Raw genomic sequence first — 18001 nt, 5'->3', positions numbered from 1 at the left:
CAATTCCCGGCTTAGCATTCCCCAGCCGGGCGGGGAGGAGCTGCCTGCAGGCGCCAACAGCAGGAACCTGGCTTCCTGACCGCCTGGGTGCCAGGGGACGTGGGGACACCAGGTGACACGTGCCACCTCTTGGTGTCTGTGCCTCAGAGGGGTAGGAGGCTGGGCCTTTGGGTGCTGGCCTGCTCACAGCTCTTGCTGGGGCCGGGTTTCTGTAGCTAGGAGCTCAGCAAAGGTCCACCGAGCGGCCCCCTGTGCCGGGCCTGGCCACACCAGCAGCAGGTCCTGAGGCGTCCGGAGGGAGCAAGTCCCAGGCGAGCTTCTAACCAGGCACTGGGTGGCCTTGAATTTACAGATCCTTGACGCCAGATCCACCAGGTCAGCACCTGCCAGGGCAGGGCCTGGAAATCTGGATTGTTAATGAACCCCAGCTGGCCCTGTCATCAGCAAGGGGCACCCCTGTCCCAAATGATATGTCTTCAGACATCCAAATAGGCGGGCAGAGTCACTGGGGGCCTGTGGCAGACGTGCCCCCTGGCCCTTCTCAGATCCCTGAACCGCAGCAGGGCGGCGGCCTTCCAGGACTGTGTGACTTGAGGCAAGACTCTTAACCTCTCTGTGCCTCCTGTTCCTGTCTTTGAAATGGAAGATGCTAGGTACACGGCCCCCCTCATCAACGTTTGTGAGAATTAAATGCGTTAGTAAGTTTTGAGGGCCCAAAATTAAGCCCTGCCCACAGATATAAACACACACACATACACACATATACACACTCCCATACCCATACACACGCATACACACAACACACACACACATACATCCATACTCACAATACATCCACATACACACACCCACACGTGCACATAGACACACACACACACACACACACACCCATACACACCATGCACCCATACACATACACACCCACCCATATACATACACACACCCCCATACACACACACCCCCATACACACACACCCATATACATACACACACCCCCATACACACACACCCCCATACACACACCCCCATACACACACACCCCCATACACACACACCCATATACATACACACACCCCCATACACACACACCCCCATACACACACACACCCCCATACACACACACCGCCATACACACACACCCATATACATACACACACCCCCATACACACACACCCATACACACACATCCCCATACACACACACCCATACACACACACCCCCATACACACACACCCATATACATACACACACCCCCATATACACACACCCCCATACACACACACCCATACACACACATCCCCATACACACACACCCATATACACACACCCCCATACACACACACCCCCCCATACACACACACCCCCCCATACACACCATGCACCCATACACATACACACACCCCCATACACACACACCCCATACACACACACCCATATACATATACACACCCCCATACACACACACCCCCATACACACACACCCATACACACACACCCCCATACACACACACCCCCATACACACACACCCATATACATACACACACTCCCATACACACACACCCCCATACACAACACCCCCATACACAACACCTCCATACACACAATACATCCAAACATATACACACACAGACACACACACACACCCATATACATACATACATCCCCACATACAATACACGCACACACCCATACACACAATACACACACACAGACACCCCTACACACACATACACCCATACACATACATACACACACACACCTATACACACAGTACACACATACACCCACACACACGCACACATACACACAGTACAGACACACACACAATGCGCGCACACACATTACACGCACACACACCAGATGTGCAGTTGTATCATCACCCTGTGGCTCTGACCCGGCCGCACGAGGTGCCGTGCGCTGTCCTGGAGGAGCGCTGGCTTGGGCAGGAAGGGCTGGGCCTGAGCCGGCCGTGAGGCTGGACACGAGCTGGCCGCTCAGTGCCCGTCCACTCTGAGGCTGCCCGATTGAATGGGCGAGTGGGTGAATGCGGTACGAGGTGCCTGACACTCTCTCTGCTTTGACTCATGATGAGAGCACAGGGCTCGCCCCCACACGCCCTCCGGGCTGACACCTGACAGCTGTCCCTGTGGCCCCTGCCGCTGTCACTCCTGTCCAGAAGCCCCACCATCCCCCATGCTTTCTTGGGTTCATGGTCCGGCCTGTCTGAGGCCGGGGCTCTGGCCTCAGGGCCCACGCTGCGGCAGCGTCCCCAGGTGTCAGCCATCTTTGGTCCACAGGTGATGGGCTTAAAGACCTCTGATTCATTTTCAACAGTGGGAAGTAGAGATTCCACCCTAAACCAGGTATCTGGCTGTTCTGAAAAGTCGGGACGTCTGGACCTACAGGGCTGTGTTCCCCAGCGGCTCACCAAGGGCCCGCTGCACCTTCATAGAGGGCATGCTGTCCCGTGGGCTCTGGGAGCGCCCCCCACTCCTGGCTGGCGACCTGCAAGTGCTGAACCCTGACCCTTGTCCCTAGACCATGGCTTGGTGGCTTGATTCCCAGGAAGCAGCTCAGACCCTTGGAATTCTCAGTCGCGCCCCCGCCCCGCCCCTATGCTCTGTCCTATGGCTTGGCCCCAGGCCTAGGCTGACCCACAGACCCCATCCAGCGGCCTGGGGAGGGTGCCGGTCCCTGGCCCCAGGGAAGCCAGACGGGGGCTGAGAGGTAGTTAGGTCCTGGCCGCCCTCCTCGGGGGCCCTTCCCCAGGTCGAGGGCTAGCAGGGACCAGGCACCCAGCTCAGGCTTAGATTCCCAGCACCCGGCCAGGGCCCTTTTCACAGTGGAGACCAAGGCCCTGAGCAGCCCAGTGGCTTGGGCAGACTCTCCCCATGGAAGTCCCCAAGCTGGGGTCCCACCTCTCAGGCGGGTGATTTCCCGCCTCTCAGGTCTCAGGTCTGGAACTTCTTTAGTGCTGGAGACCTGTTTCCTGCACCCCCGTAACCCTGCTAGTTTTCTCATGGGTCCCTGTCTTTTCTTTTCTTTTCGTCTGCACCACACTGCTTGTGGGATTTTTAGTTCCCTGACTAGGGATCGAACCTGCGCCCCCTGCATTGGAAGTATGGAGTCCCAATGATTGGATAACCAGGGAAACCCCATGGAGCCCTATATTTTTCAGTCCTGGGGTGCAGTGGGGCAATTCACAGGTCTCTCTGGGGAAACTAAGTTTCCCCATTTGCAAGTGGGAAGTGGCTGGGCCGGGAGACCTCTGGGGACCACAATTCCAGAGCGGATGCCTCCGCTCCGGCCAGACTGCAGGTATCACTGCTCCTCTCGGTGGGGCTGGTGAAGGGGCCCAAGGCTGCCGTGAGCCCGCGTGGGGGGCCCTGACGCCTCTCCTTCCTCTCTGAGAACCCCCTCAGCAGCCTCACATCCATCCCCCTGCACCTGGCTGTGATGGGCTCGGAACTGGTGCAGGGAACCCCAGGGCTTCCCTGATGGGCATGAAAAATGCAGGCCATCTCGCCATGAGGACTGGTGCTGCGGAGGCCAGAATTCACTTAAACAAATCACCTGTGTCCCAGACTCCTGTCTTAACCTTTTGAAGACCATCTTGGAAATCTTACTTTAAAGAAATGAAAGCCAAGTGCAACTTCTTTTTTACCAGCTGTGATCCTGAAGGGCGGGCCAGGCCACCCTGGCAATCCAGGATGGAGGGGTGTCGGGGGAGTCAGGGCCGTCAGCTGGGCGAGTCTCCCTAGCCTGGAGACGCCCGGGAAAGCCCCGCAGAGAAGGGTGGATGGTGGCCTGAGGGGCAGGCATGACCCCTTCTGAGCGAGGAGGACCTACAAGAAGCTAGAAGGCTGCAGAAGACAAGCGAGTCTGGACAGGCCGAGATACTCACGGCGGGGAAACAAAATCTTGAGTCAAAGGGACAGCGCTTGGTCTCACACCTTCTGGGATAAGCAGTGTGCCCTGCAGCCAGGGCGACGTGCTAACAGGGGCAGGGCCTGAGACTGCAACAGGCATGACCCCAGCGGCAGCAAGGCAGCTTTACACGGGAATCAGAGCTTGAGGCGACACCCCTAGGCCATATGAACGTGGTTCCTGAGTCAGGGTCACGGGGGCTGTCTCAGCACACTCCTGTGATGTCCCCTGGGGCTTCCTCCAGGGCTGGGCCTATCCCAGACCACAGACAGTAGGAAGCTGATGTGGTGGCAGGGTCAACACTGACAACATGAAAATATTCTCAAAGTAGTCTGCAAGGGCTTCCCAGGGCGCGCTGGAGTGGGCAGCCTTTCCCTCCTCCAGGGCATCTTCCCAACCCAGGGATCGAACCCAGGTCTCCCGCATTGCAGGCAGACTCTCTACCAGCTGAGCCACCAGGGAAGCCCAAGAATACTGGAGTAGGTACCCAATCCCTTCTCCAGGGTATCTTCCCGACCCAGGAATTGAACTGGGGTCTCCTACGGTGCAGGTGGATTCTTTACCAACTGAGCTCTCAAGGAAGGCCAGCAGTCAAGAACCTGCCTGCCAGTGCAGGAGAAAAACGGGATTTGGGTTCGATCTCTGGGTTGGGAAGATCCCCTGGAGGAGAACACAGCAACCCACTCCAGTGTTCTTGCCTGGAGAATCCCAGGGAGAGAGGAGCCTGGTGGGTAACAGTCCACGGGGTCGCAAAGAGTCGGACATGACTGAAGTCACTTGGCACGCATGACCTGCAAAGCTAGGCCAGAGGAGGGGATGTCAAAACATCGTGGGTGACTAAAGCCCAGTTTTGGTTTTGAAAATGCTCTTTCGAGTAAACGAGAATGGGTCAGAAGAATGCAAAACTCTTCTCTGTGGTCATCAGAGTGATGAGGTCGGGGCCATTAAGTGTTCGTTAGACTCTTTCCGTATGTTCAGGGTGTATCACTCCTATAACAGAAGATGGCTATTTTCTGATCAGAAAAAGCACAGTGGATAGGGTACTGTCTTAGGGTGCACGTTCAGACATGGAGGCCTTCCTGAGCAAGCTTCTGAGCCCGAGGGTGTCCTCAGCAGACCTGGGCTCGCGACCCTCAGCGCCCCGCCCTCCAGTTTTGCTCATGGTGTAGCCACCCCCCCCCCCACCAACCTCCACTGTGAAGAGGCGCAGGCGTGGATGAGCCCCAGGGAGGCTGGGGAAGGGGAGTAGCTCTCCTTGAGTGGCTTTGAGTAAGTCCCTTCCCACTGGGTCTTCTCCCTTTCACCTCTCCACGTCAGATTAGATCCCTGGGGGTCCCCACCTTCGTGTTCAGTCCAAGCCCAGGGGCGAGCCCTGCCCACCACTGCCCTCTAGTGGAAGACCGAGCGTGAAGCACCACACAGGTCACCCCTCTGGGACCTGAGGGGCTAAGACCCCTACAGTGGGCTCAGGAGGAGCCCCCCCAAGGCTGTGTTCTTATAACCACCCGCCACCACCCTGGTCTTCTCCACCTGTTAAAGCCCCGATTCCTCATCGTACAATAGCACTGCGATTTTGGTGACAGGTAATGTGTGTCAATGGCACCTCATTCCAGCACTCTTGCCTGGAGAATCCCACGGACGGAGGAGCCTGGTGGGCCGCAGTCCATGGGGTCGCTAACAGTCTGACATGACTCAGCGACTTCACTTTCACTTTTCACTTTCAGGCATTGGAGAAGGAAATGGCAACCCACTCCAGTGTTCTTGCCTGGAGAATCCCGGGGACGGGGGAGCCTGGTGGGCTGCCGTCTATGGGGTCGCACAGAGTCGGACACGACTGAAGCCACTTAGCAGCAGCAGCAGCAGCAATGTGTATCAAAGAATATTCAAACTACTGCACAATTGCACTCATCTCATGTGCTAGCAAAGTAATGCTCAAAATTCTCCAAGCCAGACTTCAACAGTATGTGAACCATGAACTTCCAGATGTTCAAGCTGGATTTAGAAAAGGCAGAGGAACCAGAGATCAAATTGCCAACATCTGTTGGATTATCAAAAACGCAAGAGAGTTCCAGAGAAACATCTACTTCTGCTTTATTGAATATGTCAAAGCATTTGACTGTGTGGATCACAACAAACTGTGGAAAATTCTGAAAGAGATGAAAATACCAGACCACCTGACCTGCCTCCTGAGAATCCTGTATGCAGGACAAGAAGCAACAGTTAGAACTGGACATGGAACAACAGACTGGTTCCAAATCAGGAAAGGAGTACATCAAGGCTGTATATTGTCACCCTGCTTATTTAACTTATACGCAGAGTACATCATGAGAAACGCTGGGCTGGACAAAGCACAAGTTGAGGTCAAGATTGAGAAATATCAATAACCTCAGATACTCAGATGACACCGCCGTTATGGCAGAAAGTGAAGAGGAGCTAAAGAGCCTCTTGAGGAAAGTGAAAGAGGAGAGTGAAAAAGTTGGCTTAAAATTCAAAATTCAAACAACTATCATGGTATCTGGTCCCATCACTTCAAGGCAAATAGAGAGGGAAGCAACGGAAATAGTGAGAGACTTTATTTTGGGGGGCTCCAAAATCAGTGTAGATGGTGACTGCAGTCATGAAATTGAAAGACGCTTGCTCCTTGGAAGAAAAATTATGGCCAACCTAGACAGCATATTAAAAAGCAGAGACATTACTTGGCCAACAAAGGTCTGTCTAGTCAAAGCTACGGTTTTTCCAGTAGTCATGTATGCATGTGAGAGTTGGACTATAAGGAAAGCTGAGTGCTGAAAAATCGATACTTTTGAACTGTGGTGTTGGAGAAGACTCTTGAGAGTCCCTTGACTGCAAGGAGATCAGACCAGTTCATCCTTAGGGAAATCAGCCCTGAATATTCATTGGAAGGACTGATGTTGAAGCAGAAACTCCAATACTTTGGCCACCTGATGGCAAAGAACTGACTCACTGGAAAAGACTCTGATGCTGGGAAAGATTGCAGGCAGGAGAAGAAGGGGACGACAGAGAGTAAGATGGTTGGATGGCGTCACCAACTCAATCGACATGAGTTTGAGCAAGCTCCGGGAGTTGGTGATGGACAGGGCGGCCTGGCACGCTGAAATCAACGGGGTTGCAAAGAGTTAGACGCAACTGAGCAACTGTACTGAACTGAAGGCGTATCAGGTGGCTCAGTGGTAAAGAACCTGCCTGCCAATTCGGGAGACGTGGGTTCTATCAGGGGAGAAGATCCCCTGGAGGAGGAAATGGCTTCAGTATTCTTGCTGGGAAATCCCATGGACAGAGGAGCCTGTGGGCCCCAGTCCACAAAGGGTTGGACACGACTGGGTGACTTAGCAAGCATGCACAGCACATATTAATGGCTTGCAGTGGCGACGCTGTCCCCAGGCACATGGGTCACACAGGTCCTTGCCTGGTCACCAAAGCAGCTCTCGTTGGTGGATGTTCTGGTCTCACCCTCTCAGGAAGGAGCCATGAGGAGACAGAGTTAGCCCAACATCACCCGGCTGCTGAAAGGGGTGAGCATCAGTTAACACCGCCAGGGGCTCCGCCAACCCCACTGGCAGGACCCGTGGCCAGCCTGGTGCCTGGCGCCCTGTTCAGGGTGACCAGTCACCGGCTAACCAAGTCAAGGTGAGGTGCTGGAGCCGTTAGCGGTCTCTGCTCTCCAGATGAGGAGCTGGGTGATGGGGAAGAATGATGACGTGTTGGAGTCCCAGCTCCACCAGACGCCCAGCAAGAGACCCGGGCAGACAGACACCCCCTCCCAGCCTGAGTTGCATCTGTGAGGTCAGGGCAGGGATGCCGAAAGAGCCGGCCAAGCCAGGACTCAGGAGGGCAATATCCATGGAGCAGGTCCATGGAGGACAGAGCAGGGGTCCTTCGCTTGGGGACCACAAGCGCCATTCCCCCTGGCTGCGTCTCACACACCCACCGTTCACAGGAGGCGGGGCGGCGTGGGACAGGAGAATCTCCCCTGGTTCTGACACTGCGGGCTGTGTCTCCTTGAGTCAGACACAGCCTCTCTGACCTTCAGGATGTCCATTGTGGAAAGGGGGCTCACACGTGAGCAAGCTTGGAAGCGATCCTTTCCCTCACCAGCAACCTTCAGAGGAGACCGCAGCCCGGCCGATGCCCCAGCTGCAGCCTCACAAGAGCCCTGGATCCGCAGACACTGTGTGATAAGAAATGTTAGCGGGCCGCTAACGGCACACGCCTCCCTGCTGGCTCAGCGGGTATGAGTCTGCCTGCAGCGCGGGAGACCTGGGTTCAGTCCCTGGGTAGATCTGCTGGAGAAGGGAGAGGCTACCCACCCCAGTATTCTTGGGCTTCCCTGGTCACTCAGCAGGTAAAGAATCCGCCTGCAGTGTGGGAGACCTGGGTTCGATCCCTGGGTTGGGAAGATCCCCTGGAGAAGGGAAAGGCTACCCACTGCAGTGTTCTGGCCTGGAGAATTCCATGGACTGTGAAGTCCAGGGGGTCACAAAGAATGGGACACGACTGAGCGGCTTTCACTTTCACTTTCAACATCACTAGCCCTTGAAAGGCCATCTGTGTTTCAGTGAGGGGAGGCTGACGAGCTGGTTCAGACCATGGACGGTGGCATCAGCCGCACTTAGGGTCTGTGCACCTCTCTGCTCTGCCGTTTGCTGGCCTTGGGTGGACCTTGGGGAGGGTCTCAGTTTTCTCATCTGTGAAATGGGGGCAACCTTGGGGGCTGCCAGGAAGATAGACAGCGTGACTCGGGTAAAGCACACGCGATGGTTTCGCTGACACTGGTGCCCACTCCTCCGGGGCCGAGTCTTTGGCAGGTGGTAGCTGCTTCACTAGCATCACTCTCTACCCCCATCGCTCTGGAGAGGGAAGCACAAGGAGGCCCCAGGTCTGTTTTTCTGCACCTTGGGAAAGCAAATGACAAACAGGACCTGATTTTCTGGAAGGACGAGGGTGAGAGTGACTTGACAAAATACTCTGGCAGGCCTCCTTAGTCACCACTATTCACAAAAAAGAGCACCTGGGATGAGAAAGCACTTGATTTGGGTGGTGTTCCTGGTTCTGCTCCCTGGAGGAGGAAATGCCAACCTGCTCCAGTATCCTTGCCTAGAAAATCCCACGGACGGAGGAGCCTGGTGTCGTAAGGAGTCGGACAGGACTGAGCTCACGGCACGCACGTACCCCCTGGCTCTGAGGGTGGCTGGCTTTGTGACTGCAGGCACGGTGCTCGCCCTCTCTGAGCTTGCTGAGCCCAGGGGTGGGGTGGGCCACCCGTGGACCAGATGGCACAGCACATGTCACGTGTCTGTTCGGCCTCTCCCGACCCGCCCGCCTGCCCCCAGGAGTCTGTCTGGAAGGCCCCAGTTCCCCTAGTGTGACCTTTCATCTGAATCCAACTTTATTCAACCAATATAAAACCTCCCCGGGCTTCCCAGGTGGCTTAGTGGTAAGGAATCTGCCTGGCAAAACGGGAGACACGGGCTCCGTCCCCGGTCCTGGAGGATCTCACACGCTACAGGGCAACAAAGCCACACTGCTGAGCCTGTGCTCTAGAGCTCGGGAGCCACAGCTGCTAAGCCCAAGCCCGCAAGCAGCTACTGAAGCCCACGCGCCCCAAGGCCAGGCTCTGCAAGGGAAGCCGCGGCGAGGCGGCGCTCGCTCTCCACGACCAGGGAAAAGCCTGTGTGGCAGTGCAGACCCAGGGCAGCCAGGATAAAGAAATGAAGCTGTTTAATAGACAGCCCCCAGGCCCTGCTCTCACAGTCAGATCCTGTGTTACTGCACAACCATCTGCCGGTTGCCCTTCTTCTACTGTATCCACAACCTCAACCCCGCCGTGAGGCCAACACGGTCACCCCCATTTGTGGATGGGAGGAGCTGAGGCTCTGTGGGGTCAGGAAGCTTGCCCGGGGTCACGGCAGCGGCCCAGCCGGGCGGAAGCCTGGTCTGTGGCCCTCCTGGGAGCCACCTCTTCCAGGGACCCAGGCAAGCCAGCAGGAGCAAGGCCACAGGTGGGGGTGGGGGGGCAGGAGCCCCAGGAGAGGCAGGGAGAGAGGGCTTCCCAGGGCCGCTGGTTGCTTTCCCCCGCTCAGGCCTGGCCTCCTCGGGGCCGCCTTTGCCAGGCTGGCTGTCGCCGCCGCTGTCAGCCTCCAGCTCCGAGAGGGCAGGCCTGGTCACCTTGGCCCTGGGCAGCCATGTGCGGCTCCAGCGACAGCCAGGTAAGCACGGCTGTATAAGATCCTGGCTAGGACTTCCCTGGTGGCAGAGTGGGTAGCACCTGCCTGCTGGTGCGGGGGACACAGGTTCGATCCCTGGTCTGGGAAGATCCCACGTATCGCAGAGCAGCTGAGCCCGGGCGCCACAAATACTGAGCCTGTGCTCGGCAACGAGACGGCATGGCAGTGAGAAGCCTGCACGCCACGCCTGGAGAGCAGCCCGTGCCCAGCAGCACAGACCCAGCACAGCCAACAGTGGCAGTAAAAGAAGACCCTGGTCAACCAGCCGCAGGGAAGGAAGGAGCCCCCGACCCGGGAGGACGTCCTGCTCACTCCGTGGGCGGGCTGGATGGCTGCAGGGACTGCATGGGCCTTGGTGCAGTTCTTCGTCCAGACCGCAGCCCAGCCCTGCACGCCTACTATGTGCCAGGCCCTACAGAATGCAGTGTAGATCTGGGTCTCTGGTCCCGAGCCCTGGCCCCCAGCGACGTGACCTGGGAAGACCCCTCCCTGCGTCAGCCTGTTTCCTGGCCTGTACGAGAGGATCATGACACAGAGCTGGGGAAGCACTATAAATAAAGTTCAGCAATGCCCTGCGCCCAGCGCAAGGAGGGCCCTTAATTCTTGCTGTTCTTCAGTTCAGTTCAGTCGCTGAGTCATGAATGACTCTTCGTGACCCCATGCCCTGCAACACGCCAGGCCTCCCTGTCCATCACCAACTTCTGGAGCTTACTCAAACTCATGTCCATCAAGTTGGTGATGCCATCCTACCATCTCATCCTCTGTTGCCCTCTTCTCCTTCTGCCTTCGATCTTTCCCAGCATCAGGGTCTTTTCCAGTGAGTCAGCTCTTCACATCAGGTGGCCAAAGTATTGGAGTTTCAGCTTCAACATCAGTCCTTCCAATGAATATTCAGGACTGATTTCCTTTAGGATGGACTGGTTGGATCTCCTTGCAGTCCAAGGGACTCTCAAAAGTCTTCTCCAACACCACAGTTCAAAAGTATCAATTCTTCGGCACTCAGCTTTCTTTATAGTCCAACTCTCACACCCATACATGAGTACTGGAAAAACCATAGCTTTGACTAGACGGACCTTTGTTGGCAAAGTAATATCTCTGCTTTTTAATATGCTGTCTAGGTTGGTCATAACTTTTCTTCCAAGGAGTAAGCGTCTTTTAATTTCAAAGCTGCAGTCACCATCTGCAGTGATTTTGGAGCTCCAAAAAATGAAGTCTGTCACTGTTTCCACTGTTTCCCCATCTATTTGCCATGAAGTGATGGGTCCAGACGCCATGATCTTAATTTTCTGAATGTTGAGTTTTAAGCCAACTTTTTCACTCTCCTCTTTCACTTTCATCAAGAGGCTCTTTAGTTCTTTGCCTTCCGACATAAGGGTGGTGTCATCTGCATATCTGAGGTGACTGATATTTCTCCCGGCAATCCTGATTCCAGCTTATGCTTCACCCAGCCTGGCATTTCACATGGTGTACCCTGCATATAAGTTAAAACAAATTTTACTTAGAGAAAAATTTATTTTGTTCTGGTGTCCCACGTTACTAGTTTGAACACATCTCGACCCACGAAAATAGAAAACAATTCTGTCACCTCTCCAAACACTCTCTGACCTGTGAAAGCAATGCTTTTCCCTAGAAGCAGTCACGTTGTGGGCGGGACCCCACGTCCCAGTCAGGTCTGTGTGGACGGTGGCTTCAGGGTCAGTTCAGCTTTCAAAGCCTTTGCAGGGCCCTTTGGATCTGACATGCATGTGCGTGACCAAAACTCTGACTAAATCTTAGTCAGTCCCTCTGAGCCCTTTCTAAAACTTTTTATTAGAGTATTGTTGCTTTGCAATGCTATGTTAGTTTCGGGCGTACAGCAAAGTCAATCCGTCGTATATATACATAGATCCACATTTTGAGATTCTTTTCAGATTTAAGTCATTACAGAGCATCGAGCAGCGTTCCCTGTGCCATACTATAGGTCCTTATTAGTTATCTGTTTTATGTGGCCCAGTGTTCATTCCAGCCTTGTCCTCAAAAGACAGAACCGGCGAAACCGGTCTCATGCCTCACCCCCGGCGCCCCCTAGTGGATGCCTGATGTCCAGCCTTCAGCAAGGACGTCCTCAGGCTGTTAAGCCAGAACCGTCCTCAACCTGGTGGTCTCCCTCAGTGATTTTCCATCCACTGCCCCCACCTGCCCCTGGGCCATGACCCCCATGACCCTGTATTCAGGACTGAGCCTGGTTCCCCCATTGCAATTATTGTTGTTCAGTCGCTCAGTTGTGTCCGACTCTTTGCAACCCCATGGACGGCAGCACGCCAGGCTTCCCTGTCCTTCACCATCTCCCGGAGCTTGCTCAAACGCACGTCCACTGAGACACTGATGCCATCCAACCATCTCATCCAGTGTCGTCCCCTTCTCCTCCTGCCTTCAATCTTTCCCAGCATCAGGGTCTTTTCTAATGAGTCAGCTCTGCGCATCAGGTGGCCAAGTATCGGAGCTTCAGCTTCAGCATCAGTCCTTCCAATGAATACTCAGGGTTGAAGGACTGACCTGTTGCAATAGTCCAGAATAAAACCTCTCCAGCTCTGGGTTTTCTCTGACATGCGGCCCCCCCTCCCCGCCACTCCCCCCCCCAAGGATCTTCTTTAGGGTCAGGCCCTAAGGCTCTCATAGCTTGGGGGTGGGCTGTCCCCTTGAGCCCCCCAGGCACAGGGAGGGCGCTTCACTGAGTATGGTGGTTGTTCTGCTCACGGTGAGGACTTCCGTGTGCGGGTGCTCCACGGCGGCCAGAGGGCTGAAGCTGCCAGAGCCAGAGACACTGAGGGGCTCTCACGCCCCATTTGCCTGTGGGACTGGGGGCCACTGAGCTCACAGCACCTCATCAGTGCATCCCAGCCAGCCTGTGAGGGCCCTCGCATTGTTCCCATTTCAAAGATGGGAAGAGTGAGGCCCAGAGAGGGACCACAGCATGACAAGGGGAAATCCGTTCTCTGAGGCTGGTGGTTGGGTTGTGGGCGTCATTGCTCAGAAAGCCCACGTGCGGGGTTTTCCCTGATTAGAAGTTGAGCTTTGCTGATGGCTCAGATGGTAACGATTCTGCCTGCCAATACAGAGAAACAGGTTCTATCCCTGGGTTGGGAAGATCCCCTGGAGGAGGGCATGGCAACCCACTCCAGTATTCTGCCTGGAGTATCCCCATGGACAGAGGAGCCTGGAGGGCTACAGCCCATGGGTCAGCAGAGAGTCAGACACGACTGAGGGACCAACTCAACTAACACTTTCATTTCCAGAAGTTGGAGGCTTCGGGGCTGCCACTGATTCTCTGCCTCTGTAGCTGGGTGTCTCTCCTTCTCACCGAGTGCAAGAAGGCAGATGGTTTGCTGTTCAGAGAGCAGGTCAGATTACTTGTTATCAGCAAGAACCACACCCCCTCCCCCTACCCCATCCCTCCCAGCAGCCTGGGACGGGCTTAGAAAAAGTAGTTCAGTGACCAGGGGGCAGGACTCTGAGGCCAAGGAAACATCCCTTGACTTTTCCTTCCCTTGAGCCTTTTTCATCCAGGGTTCCTTGAGAAAATGGAGCTCTAGAGCTCTCCAGCATCCACCGTTCTCACGAGTGAATCCCCTCGCACCCCCGTGCAGCCGGAATGTCCTCCGCCCGCCGAGCATCCTGGGGAGAAAACAGCCCTCGCATCGCTCCCTGGAGTCCAGGCTCAGACCTCGGCCAGCTCCGTCCTCCACCCCCACCTGCACCTCCTCCTCGGTCACTTCCGTCTCCCTTCCCCCGCCCCACACGCGTGGGGTCTGCGGTCTCTGCCGTCTCCCTGTCTCTCCTAAGGTCAGGTTCACGATCACAGTCACTCAAAACTCAGACACAGGACTCAGCCGCTCTGATTCTGAGACTCCCCAGGGAGTCTGGTCCCCCGGGATCTGCGTCTGGCATTCGGGGCTCCTCAGGACACCCCACCACCCCCTCCCAGTCCAGGCAGCCTCCTGTCCTGCTGGCTCCGACCCCTCCACGTCGTAGCCTGGTCTTCCCTCCCTAACTCCACTCCAGAAAGGGAGACAGGGCTTTGAAGAGGAAGTTTACTGTGAAAGGGACTCTGGGGACAGGAGTGGGTCCTGGGGAGAGGGCAGAGGGCAGTGATGAATGGACACTGTTGATCTGGTCAGCCCGCAGGCACCGGGGCCTTGATCCCACTGAGATCTTCTAAGGAGCCACGTGGAACAAGCCTGGGGGTTGAGCCTAGAAGAGGGGCCGTGGGTGCAGAGACTTGCACACCCCCTTGACTCACACGCACCCGGTCAAGTGTGGCCTTGCCCCCCTGGGTTGGCATGCGGGGCAATCTCGCAGGCACCCGGGACACGTGTCAGCAAAGCCCAGGACAGAATCGAAGCAAAGTGCAGGGCAGCCCGCCCGACGTGCCCCACAGTCCAGCTCCGGTGTGGCTTCACCCTGCTCACCACCCTCGTCAAAGCCAGGCCCCCAGGCTGCCTCTTGGAGGCCCGTGGTCTCTACAGACTCGCTCAGGAGGTTCAGCACAACAGGGTGTGGCCCTGTGGCTTCAGGTGGGGCTCCCGGGGACCCTCATTCTCTCTTTCCTCCACGCCCTGGGCCGGCACTTCCAGCAAGGTCTCTGGAGGCCCAGACCCTCACCAGCCCTCCCCGCTGGTGGTCCTTGCTCGCCTCCCCTGCGCCCACTGCCACCTCGGTGGAAGAGCCCAGGGGTGCCGCTATGGTCCTCGGGGTGCCAGGCTCACTCCCGCTGCGCTCGCTCTACCGGCGCCCCTACCTCCTGATGACGCTCAGTTACCACGCCCCACTCCCACCCGCAGGAGAGCGGCCCTGCCTTCTGGTCCACTGCTCTGAGGTCCCCACGAGCGGTCAGTTTCAAGTTCGAAGGAGTCTTTGCTCCATCTCCTGTTGGAAGCCAGGGTCCCCTCCATGCATGCGGAGCCGGGACCCCTGGTCCAGCAGAGCTCGAGACCGCAGAGATGAGCGGCACGCACCCTTCCAGGGGGCCACGGAGGACGACGCTGGAAGGGCCAGCAGCGCCCTGGCCTCGGTTCCGGCCCCGTGAACTGCCTGCTTTTCTGAGCACGTACTGCATCCTGGCGAACAGGGCGCCACCCACTGGGAGCGGTCCCCGCACTGCGCCTTGGAGGGGGCCGTTCTATCAGCTGGCAGCTTCCAGAGATGTCTTTTACTTTGGGGACGGGGGCAGGACAAGCAGAGCTCATGGTCTGGGACTCAGCGTCACACACTCTTTGCTGCAAAGTGGGGTTCCTGGTCTGTGGCCTCTTCCCAAGGAGGCTATACAGGCAGTGTGTGTGCATCGCTCAGCCGCGTCTGACTCTTTGTGACCCCGTGGACTGTAGCCCGCCAGGCTCCTCTGTCCATGGGATTTCCCAGGCAAGAGCACTGGAGTGGACTGCTGTTCCCTTTCTCCAGAGTGTCTTCCCGACCCAGGTATTGAACACGGGTCCCCGGCATCGCAGGCGGATTCTTTACCATCTGAGCCACCAGGGACCCCCATATAGACCATGCTGCCGATGATCATTCACAAACTGAACACTGGCTTTTAACCGGCCCCCACAGGGTGAAGAACTGGGGGCCCAGGGAATACCCACGGTGAGCCTGCTTCTCCTTCCTGGCAGGCTGACCTCTGAAGCATTTCCCTGACACACAGCTCATGCGCTTTTCTTGCTGAGTCTTGCCTGGAACAGAGCTGGGAGGTGTCGCCTTTCTTCCCATCTCGGATGGGGGTCAAGGAAGCCAGACACTCTCAGGAATTCCTCCAGTTCCCCTGCCAGGCCGGGGGTGGGGTGGCGTGGGGAGCAGGTGGCGGGGTGGCTGGGGGGAGGCTTCCCGCACTGTCCTGCAGCTTAGGTCAAGAGCGATCCCAGCATTGAGCCATCTGGAGGTAGACCCTGCCCAAGACATTTCAATGGGATGTGGCTTCAGCAACATGACAAACACCGATGTCTTAGGGGATGGCTTCAGAGACTGGGGCGTCCAGATGATTGCAGTGGCTGGGAATCCCTGTGTGACCTGGTGTCTCTCTTCCCACCAACCAGGGGGCCTCAGAACTTAAGCTTTACTCCCAGGAGGCCCTTGTGTGGGTGACATTGGGCTGAACCGTGTCCCCCTCCCTCTCCGCTACCCAAGACAGGCTCAAGTCCCACCCTCTGGGACCTGTGCACTTGACCTTACTTGGAAATACAGTCTCCACGGACGTCGTTAGCTAAGATGAGGTCATGCTGGAGGAGGGCAGGCCCCCCAAACACAATGGGAATCTCAGCTCCAAGCCCAGGGACACCAAGGGTGCCCGGGAGACCCAGAAGCCTCCCAGGATCAAGGGAGGAGGCTCCCCAGGAGCTCCTAGGGAGGGGGCTGCCCTGCCACCACCTTGATCTCAGACGTCTGGCCTCCAACTAGGACAGCAAACTTCTGTTGTTCAGGCCCCCGTTTGTGGGGCTTTGTCCCACGGCCCCAGGACACCAGGCCACCTTGCATTCCAGTTACCCCTTGAACCAGCCCGGCTCTTCTCTCATCTCCAGCACAGGGGCTGGTATGCAGGAAGTGCTCAGTCAACGCCCTGCGCGATGCACTGCGTCCGGGAATGAGCTGGCCCTGCCCTTCCACTATTTCCCTCACGTACTCCTAACTCCCCTCGTCTGTTTTCTGCTGCACAGGCACCAAATTTAATTAGAGAAATGGCTTCTTGATCACTAGCCAAAAATCCAAGTCTTGCCCACGGTGCATCCTTTCCCAAATCAGGCCCCGACGTCCTACTTCATTACTTGTAATGAACCCTCTCATGTAATTTCTCTGTGATGGCGAAATGGTGCCAAGTCTGCAAAGTGCTCGGAGTTAGCCAGGCCATCCAAATGACGGAGCAGACTCAGCCGTCACGGACGATGAACGCACAAGGCCTTTTCTGTCCCGCCTGGATAACTCAGGGTGAGTGACAGGCATGGGATGCTGAAGCTGGATCTGAATTTACAGAATAATCCAGGTGTGTGGACCCGTGTTTGAAGGAGTGAGGCTCCAAGGAGTGAGTCATGTGTCATTTCTACTCCTGGTTTCATATGGCCTGGTTTTAAATTATTGAGTGGCTGGAAAGCTCCCACAATGAAATCATATTTCATTTGTTTCTCCATTTGGCTGTTAAGTGAATCAATTTCTGGGCTGGGTTTGGAGGTGAAGAAAGGACAGAGAAACCCACGTGGCTTGGACAAGAAAAGGCCCAGAGGTGCCCTGGGTGGTTTGGAGTCTCTGGAGGTGGCTCTTCTGTGAGACTGGGGCCTCCCAGGTGCAGGATGTCTGCACGGCTGGGTTTCCAGGGTGGTGCCTTTCTAGACCAGGCCCCAAGTGAGCCCAGCCACACCGCGCACTCTCTAGGGAGAAGCAATTGGCGGGAAGTCTTGGCAGACCCAGGGTGAGGTCAGGAATGTGGGGAAGGGGAGGCTCACCTCTTTTTTTTTGCTGTGAGTGAGAGTCAGCAAAGGGGGCATCAGGGCAGAGGGGTGCATGCCCTGGAGGGGTACATGCTCCTGGAGGGGTACATGCCCTGGAGTTCAGTGGTTACGCTCCTCCACGCTGGAGACCCCGGGATGCCCTGGAGACCCCAGGAAGTGATGGAGACCCCTTGATAAGCCCTGCCTGGGCAGCCTGACATTTGGTGAGGGAGTCGGACAAGAGGGGTAAACAATACGAGTGTACGGCAACCTGGCAAGGACAGCCAAAGCCTTGGGGAGTGGAGGTGGCCCCTGGTTTAGCTGGGGTTTCGGGGTCTTCTCCAAGGAGGGCCTCTCTGGTGGAGTCCAGTGGGTGACGTTGA

This window comes from Capricornis sumatraensis, chromosome 7 (assembly GCF_032405125.1).
Source record: "Capricornis sumatraensis isolate serow.1 chromosome 7, serow.2, whole genome shotgun sequence".
NCBI classification, from domain to species: Eukaryota; Metazoa; Chordata; class Mammalia; order Artiodactyla; family Bovidae; genus Capricornis; species Capricornis sumatraensis.
Note: the sequence above shows the minus strand (reverse complement) of the source record.